Here is an 8,247-nt window from a genome sequence, read left to right on the forward strand (position 1 = left end):
ACAGAAGGCTGTCTTTCTCAAGGGAACCAAAGGGTTCATGAGAAGTTTCTCCTGGAACTGGTTACACAAAACTTGGGAAATGCAAGTGACGACTCTTTTTATAGCGCAAATCAGAGTTTGGTCTCTAAATGCAAAAAATAGGTCCACCCTGGGCCTATTCAATATGCTGTAACAGTCCATAGCATATTGAACTGCTGTGCTGGATGCCACAGGCTGCTTGCAGGTTTGGAACTCTGTGCTGGCCTGAAAAGAGCTGGGCATGTGCATTTGTGGGCATCCAGGATTCTGAGCTGTTCAAGGGCTGGGGGGAGGGGACTGCAGTGTGACAAGACCATGTTAGGAGTGCTCTCTCTTGCATGCACATTTAAAAAACAATGAGGGGCCAGCAGGTGGCATGGTGGTTAAAGTGATGGATCCCATATGGTCAACCCTGCAGTTCAAATCCTGGACTGGTGGCTGTGTGTGTGTGTGTGTGTGTGTGTGTGTGTGTGTGTGTACCTAAAATCTTGAGAAGAGAATGGAAGAGAAAGGACTGTGGTGTGGCCACCCCCCTGGAGGCTGCTTTCTCACGTTCCCTCTTACTATCTCTCTCTGTCTCCAGTGAGCACAAGTGCCCCATGGCAAAAACCTAAAAGAAAAGAAAAATGAAAAATGGCCTAGCTTTTAACAGTGGTTAATTTGGTTAATTTAGAAGAAACATTTTTGATTCTTGAAAAATTTACTCTCTCAAAATTAGCCACAATAGGGACCAGCAGTTAGCGTAATGGCTATGTCGCTGGACTCCCACGTGGTTGACCACAGTTCGAGTCCCGGACCCAGTGGCTTGAAGCTCACGCCGGGTGCGTGTGCATGCGTGCCCAAGATCCCGAGAGGAGAATGGAGGAGAAGGGCCATCCCCCCTGGGGCGTTATTTCTCGCTTTCTGTCTCTCTGTCTCTGTCTGGCGAGCACACGCGCCCTATGGTAAAAACCTTTCAAAAAAAAATTAGCCACAATACAAACATTAGCCATAAAATATGTATGAATACTCAGACTCAATCATTCCAAGAAAACCTCAGGTTCCAAGTGTCCATGTAAGTGCTATGAATGTAAGAAACTTCTTTTACATTCAGAAAGATTTTAATAGCTCAGGGTGAAAGAACTAGAACAGAAAGTTAAGGAAAGAAAGAAAAAGTCTCACAAAATACTCTGCTTCCCTCACACTCAGTAGGCTACCTTAAGCACAAATCTTTCAGTGTACTCAGAAAAAATAAACTCAACCACAAATTTCTAGGTCTCTCTGTTAGGGGCCTAACATTGTGAAGATGACATTCCACTCAAACAGTAAATATTTCACTGTCTATTGAATTCTTAACAGGACAACAACCTCCCTTGGTTTTCTGAAAGTGCACATACTGAGGTGTAGTGTATCAACACTGCAGTGTGTACTCCTGGAAACTGAATGCAGCTCAACACAAAAAAGCATTTAGTTGGGGGCTGGGGGGGGGGCAGCAGTAGTGAAGTGGTGTGGTGTCCTCCAAAATGGACTTCCAGGCTTCCATGCTAGACAAATTCTATTATGGAAAGAGAAAGCCATTTTGCAGAAATATTTTCATCCACTGAAAAAAACACAAGCTCAGGGGAGACTGGATCTCTCATTTTTTGTTCCTGTAACCTAGAAACAGGGGTTAGCAAACTACAGCCTGTAAGCCCAATCCAGTTTGTTGCTCGATTGCTATTTTTGTATGGCTCATAAGTGACAAATACTTTTTATATTTTTTTCTTTTAGTTTGCTGCAGGGTGCATGTGCATGCTAGAGAGAGAGGAGGAGAGAGAAAAAGCACCCCGGTCTCCATTGGGAAATGGTCGAGATCTAATCCTTTCTCCATTGCTCCTTTCAGGATTTTGGGTATGCACATGCACCCGGTGTAATTTTCAAGTTGCCACATCTGTGATTCAAACCTCGCAGTCAGTTATGTGAGATCCAGCTGCCTTAACCATCATACCATCAGCTGGCCCAGTTTTTGCATTTTTAAATGTCTGAAAATAGTAATAAAAATCCTGTGACACATAACAATTAAGTACAATTCAAATTTCAGTGGTTTTACTGCTCCATAACCACATTATTTGTTACATTTTGTCTAGAACTACTTTCACATGCTACATGGTAAAGTCCTTGTGATGGAGACTAACTGGCCCTTTACAGAAAAAGCTGCTGATTCTGAGCGTAGAATAGACTACCACATAGTTGGCACTAAAAGTTTTGTTGAATGAATGAAACCTCCACATGGTTATGTCTAAATGACTTCATTCACCACTTTGAACAGCTGCCCATTTCCATTACAGACCACTACCTGAGGGACTGAGATTAAAAGGTGCTGTCCCAGGTTAGCGTAATGGCTATGTCGTTGGACTCCCACGTAGTCGACCGCGGTTCGAGTCCCAGACCTGGTGGTTTAAACTCATGCCGGGCGCGTGTGTGTGCGTGCCCAAGATCCAGAGAGGAGAATGGAGAAGCGATTGCGGCGCGACCACCCCCCCGGGGGGTGATTTCTCGCTTTCTATCTCTCTGTCTCTCTCTGTCTGGCGAGCGTACGCACCCTATAGCAAAAACCTCTCCCCCCCCCCAAAAAAAAGGCTGTCCCAGAATATGCTTCTTTGGTATATTTCCAGATGGCTATTCAGAAAAACTTTGGACATAGGATCAGCTCTAAAAAGCTGTCCTCTTGTAAAAGAAACCTACAGATTCAAAAGAAAACAAACAAATAAAGCAAAAAAAAAAAAAAAGAAAAAAGCAAAAAACCCAATACAATATTCTAAATACTGGTGCTTTGACAGCTGAAATGAAAAAGTCTCAAGGGGCCAACAGGTGGTATGTTGGTTAAGGAGCTGGACTCCCACATGGCCGACTGTAGTTTGAGTCGCAGACTTAGTGGTTTGCTTTCTCACTTTCCTGTCTCTGGCAAGTGTATGTGCCCTACAGTAAATTAATAATAATAGTAAAATTAAATAATTCTTTAAAAAAATTAAAAAAAAAGCCAGCCTCAGAACCAAGATCTTTGATCCCTGCCCCCCAATTCTTGATCATCTTTGATCCTCTTTCCAGAAATACAGGGCAAAGCTTTATCCTGATATTCCATTACCTGCCTAAAGACTAGGCCTGATAAAGAGGAAAGTGCTTTCTGCTCCTCCCTGAGGTGTCATTAACTAAACTCATATGGCAGCAATGAAGACTGAGGAATGCCAACACACCTGGACAGATTCTGTCATTAGCTACTGTCCTTCTCCCAGGTCTGTCTAGTTTCCAAAGAGAACCATTTATTCACCATTGTGTGATCAATGGACCCATTCTTTCTGTCTCCTTAGAAATCATTTGTCCTAAAACTGCCTGTATCCTCCATTTTCCTCTCTTCTACAAGGAGGGTACATAAGCCTCAATCATCTGTCCATTCTCTGAGTATTTATTTGGTCGCTGGAAAAGTCATGACGTATTTTTCTGTTTTTCTATGGAAAAATTTTTCTGACAACCCAATATGGCTCCTACATAAACATGGATTCGGTAAATAAATCTGTATGCCTTTTCTCTTATTAACCTGCCTACTGTCAGTTTTCAGTGAACTTCAAAGAGGAAAGAAACAATTTTTTTTTTTGTCCCTATGTAAGTTAACAGGAATGCAAACAGGTTTTCTCTTTGGCCTCCCTTATCTGCTGGGTCTGGATATAGAAATGATCAAAGACAGACAGACGCACACACACGCACGTTTGGAGATTGCCAAGATGTCACATATTCTTCTGAAGGCCATTAGCTGAGAGATTCTCTGCATTAATAAAAGCTTTATCAGAAGTGCATTTTCTCTCCTCGTTCCTACACAAGTCACTATCACTCTCCAGGAGCCCCAAGCCCCTATCCCTTTTTGTAGGTATAAACTCTTTGGTCATCTGGCCCTTTTTTCAGTCTCATAGTTCATGTGACTCCTTTTGCTCGTTAATAAATGTATATGTCTTTTTATTAGTCTGTCTACTATCAGCTTATTTCGGCAGACTTAAAGACTTACAAACCTTTGAAGGGGAGGCCAGACAGTGGAGCAGTGGTAAAATGTGATGCTCTGATGCTGACCCATGTGGGAAAGTTCTCACTTCACATCTGGAGACCTTCCTGAGCACACTTAGCCTATGCATGCTCACAATCCAGGCTGGCTGGGGCTGGGGGTGGGCTGTGGCATTAAGATCCTACTGAGGGTGCTGTCTCTTTCTGACTCATGGAAGAAATACAAAAAGAACTTTTGAAAGGAGGGAGAAATTCCATTTATCACCACATTATCTGCTAAGGGAATGAACTGAATCATAAGGCAGTTTATATACTGAAGCTCAAAGAAAAATTTTTGGGGCAAAACAATCTTTTACCTACATGAAACTAAAGGTGAATATTTTATACAATAATTGGTTAACCTCGACTACTACCATCTTTGGGAACTTGAATTTAGAATTCAGGATCTCTTTTAGAATTTAGGGCTTTACCTCTAAAACTGATCAATGACAAATGACTCACAAAGAAGTGAAAACAAATTTAAACTACATTTAAACTACACACGATGGAATGATTTCTTGATTCTTTTTTTTTTTTAATTTTTTTTGGGGGAGAGGTTTTTGCTATAAGGCGTGTTTGCTCTCCAGAGAGGGACAGAGAGACAAAAAGCGAGAAATCACCCCCACCCGGGAGGGGGGGGCAGTGCCCATGCCACAATTCCTTCTCCTCCATTCTCCTCTTGTGATCTTGGGCACACACGCACACGCGCCTGGTGTGAGTGTAAGCCCCTGGGTCCGGGACTCGAACCGTGATCAACTACATGGGAGTTCAGCAACATAGCCATTACGCTAACTGCTGGTCCTGATTTCTTGATTCTTATACTGAGCTATAACAACCTCAGGTAAAAAGAAGAAACAGGGTCAATTGCTGGCAGGTTGGTTAAGGCAGCTATATCCTACCCGGTTGACCACGTGGTTAAGTCCTGGAACCAGTAACTTGAGAGACATGAGAAGTGCGCGTGTGTGTGTGCCCAGGATCCTGAGAGAAGAATCAAGAAGGAACTGCAGAGTGGCCATCCCACCGAGGTGGTGATTTCTCACCACCTCTCCCCAGTGAACATGTGCACCCTATAGCAAAAACTAAAAAACTAAAAAAAAAGAAAAAGAAAAAAAGAGGGAGACACTCAGATATTAGTGACTAAATCAAAAGAATGGCTATGTACTTTGTATAGCACAGTCTTACTAACAGAGATGAGAGTGTCATTCTCAGAAAGCAGAGTTTAGAGATAAAATGTAGTAAAGAAGTTTACCATTTTTTTTTTTAAAAGAGATTTTTACCTCAGGGCACATGCATTCACGAGAGAGAGAGAGAGAGAGAGAGAGAGAGAGAGAGAGAGAGAGATAAGGAAAGTGAGAAATCACCTGCCGGGGCATATGGTCAATCCACAATCCCTTCCCCTCTATTCTCCTCCTGAAATCTTGGGCATGCATGCACACATGCCTGACATGAGTTTCAAACCACTGGGTCTGGAACTTGAATCGTGTTTGGCCATGTGAGAGCTCAAGGTCATAACCACTATGCATTCTGCTGCCTTTACCATGTTTTGTAAAACTATACAATCCCTCGGTGACAAAGTTGAGACTGGAATGTGAATCTTCTCTAGACTTCAAATCTTTGCCTAAAATTTTTTTTAAGTGACAGCAGGAACAGATCACTGTGATTTACTTGTACTTCTTCAGCTTTTATTCTAATTACTCTGCTTTCCACTTTGTTTTGTATATGCTCATTCATCATGTTTTTAAAAAAGATTTTAAATTTTAGCTAAAACTATAATTTTAAAAGTTTTTTAGATTAACACAAAAATTGCAAATATAGCAGTATCCATATATCCCAAACTCAATTTCCCCTATTAACATTTTACATTTGTTAGTATGATAAGTCTGCTACAATTAATGAACCATACCTCATTCGGATTTCCTTCATTTTTATGCAATGCCTTTTTCTGTTTCAAAATCCCATCCAGGACAGCATAGCACATTTGTTCATGAATTTTTGGAGTCCTCATGGCTGTGAAAGTTTCTTAGACTTTCTTTGTTTTTGATGACCTTGACAGTTTTGACTACTGGTCAGGTATTTTGCATGATGTTTTTCTCATTTAGACTGGGGTTATGGAGTTATTTTTGGAAGAAAGCCAACAGAGTTAAAGTGCCATTTTTCATCACATCATATAAATAATATATATTATTACCATGATATCACTTTTAATGTTGGCTTTGATCATCTGGTTCAGATACTGTTGGTAAGGTTTCTCCATTGTAAAGGTACTTTTTTCTTCTCCTTTCCCATACTGTACTCTTTGGGAAAAAGTGAGTACACGTGGCCCATACCTGAGGAGTGGAATATCCTTAAGGGTGGAGTGTAAGTTACTGGAATTCTGCATGAAAAAATTTTCTCTCTTCACTATGTGTTTATTCACAGTTGTAGCTCATTCCCATCCATTTTTTTTTGATGCTTAGTAGTTCAATCTTATAATAACTTTGTAAAGCGTTTTAATATTTAATGTTTCCGATGTATGAGTTGTGTGCATGGTAACAAAGACAAAGTTTAGATATCCCTACAAACCCAATTAAATAAAGATTAAGTTAAAATTATTTGACAACTCACCTTATTCTTGAGTTAAAAGCATTTTTGGTGTTAAATAAACATTATCCTTAATTTAAATATTATGTTATCTTTGCAAGGAATAGTTATAGTAGTTTGATCTTGACATCCTGCAGAGACTAACTCAGATACTAAAATGGTCTCTCAATATTTACAAGAAAGTGAATTAGAAAAAAAATTTAAATGAGGCACTGCCTTCTTAAAAATAATAATTTATTTAAAAAATCAAGTCCCTTTGATGTACCTTATTATAGCCTTTTAAACATGGAAATTAACATGACCCCACAATGTAGACAGTTTGAACTAAAACATGAAAAAAGTAAGAATACAAATATACAATCATCTGCCTCTACTTAAAGGCATTCAAAGAGGCATTAATTCTCTGCATCTTGTTTTTTTTGATGATTTTCTGGACATAATGCTTAAGTGAAGATACTTAAGAGAAAACACTACATTTGAATATTCTTCCTATATCTTTGCAAAGGGTCGCTGGCATTGTTTTGGTTGGTGATAGATGTCACTTTCAAGTAATATTGGCTCTTCCTCTCAGAATTGAGTCAAAAAGTCTAAAAGTTAGTAAGATGTCTTCTCTTGAAGCTCTGGAAATAAAAATTTCACCTAAGTTTGAGGTAACCTCACTTGGTAGTAAAACCAGACCTGATCTGATACAAGATGATTTTTGGCTTTTATTAATCAATCTCACATAATATGAATATTCATACATTTTGCTGCTGAAGTATTAATGTGTTTGATTAAGGAATATTGTTCTAGACCCTGTTGAGAGTTTTTACATAATATAAAGTATATGTACTCTATTATTTTTCTAATATTAAAAAAATTCCAAGTTCCAAAATACATTTGGCGCCAACAATTTCAGATAACAAAACGTGAATTTGTAGTAGACTTCAGTAATTTTGAGTGGATGGATGAATTGGGATATTCTGATTACACTCATCATGCATATCTGTATTCAACCCAGCTTCTCCAAGTTCTATTTTTATCAAACATGTGGAGTATAATTCTGCTTTTATTTTTTGCTGAAAAGCATTCAGACTTTTAAAGTAGCTCTTTATATCCCTTTCATTTGACCTGCTGCTCTCCTCCTTTCTTTTGAAAACAATTTATAAAATTAACTAGCCAATCTAAGAGATGATTATGGCTTATAAATCTGGGTGCAAGGGCTTCAAATCTTTTTCCTTTTAGTAAGAGGCTGGTAAGCTATGATGTATGGGCCAAGCCTGACCCTCTGCCTAGTTCCCAGCCATGCCCATTTGTTCACATACTATCTTTCACTGCCATTCTGCTGTACTGGCAGGGCTGGTAGTTGTGACAGAGACTATGTGGTCCACAGAGCCTAAAATATTTACAATTTGGTCCTCTAGAGAAGTTGGTAAGTTTGTGGAGCCCTGCTCAAAGTCACTGTTCAGCTCAGGATGGTAGCAATAGCTATAACTATCTTTGACAGCTATGATTTTTTTAATAAAATGTGTTGGTTCATTCTACATTTGGGGCTTATGGAATACACACATGACATTTCAAAGGCACAGCAGAGCAAGCTGCCATAGAGACTGACATGCCCCT

Source organism: Tupaia chinensis, unplaced genomic scaffold, assembly GCF_000334495.1.
Source record: "Tupaia chinensis unplaced genomic scaffold, TupChi_1.0 Scaffold000710_1, whole genome shotgun sequence".
Classification (NCBI taxonomy): domain Eukaryota; kingdom Metazoa; phylum Chordata; class Mammalia; order Scandentia; family Tupaiidae; genus Tupaia; species Tupaia belangeri.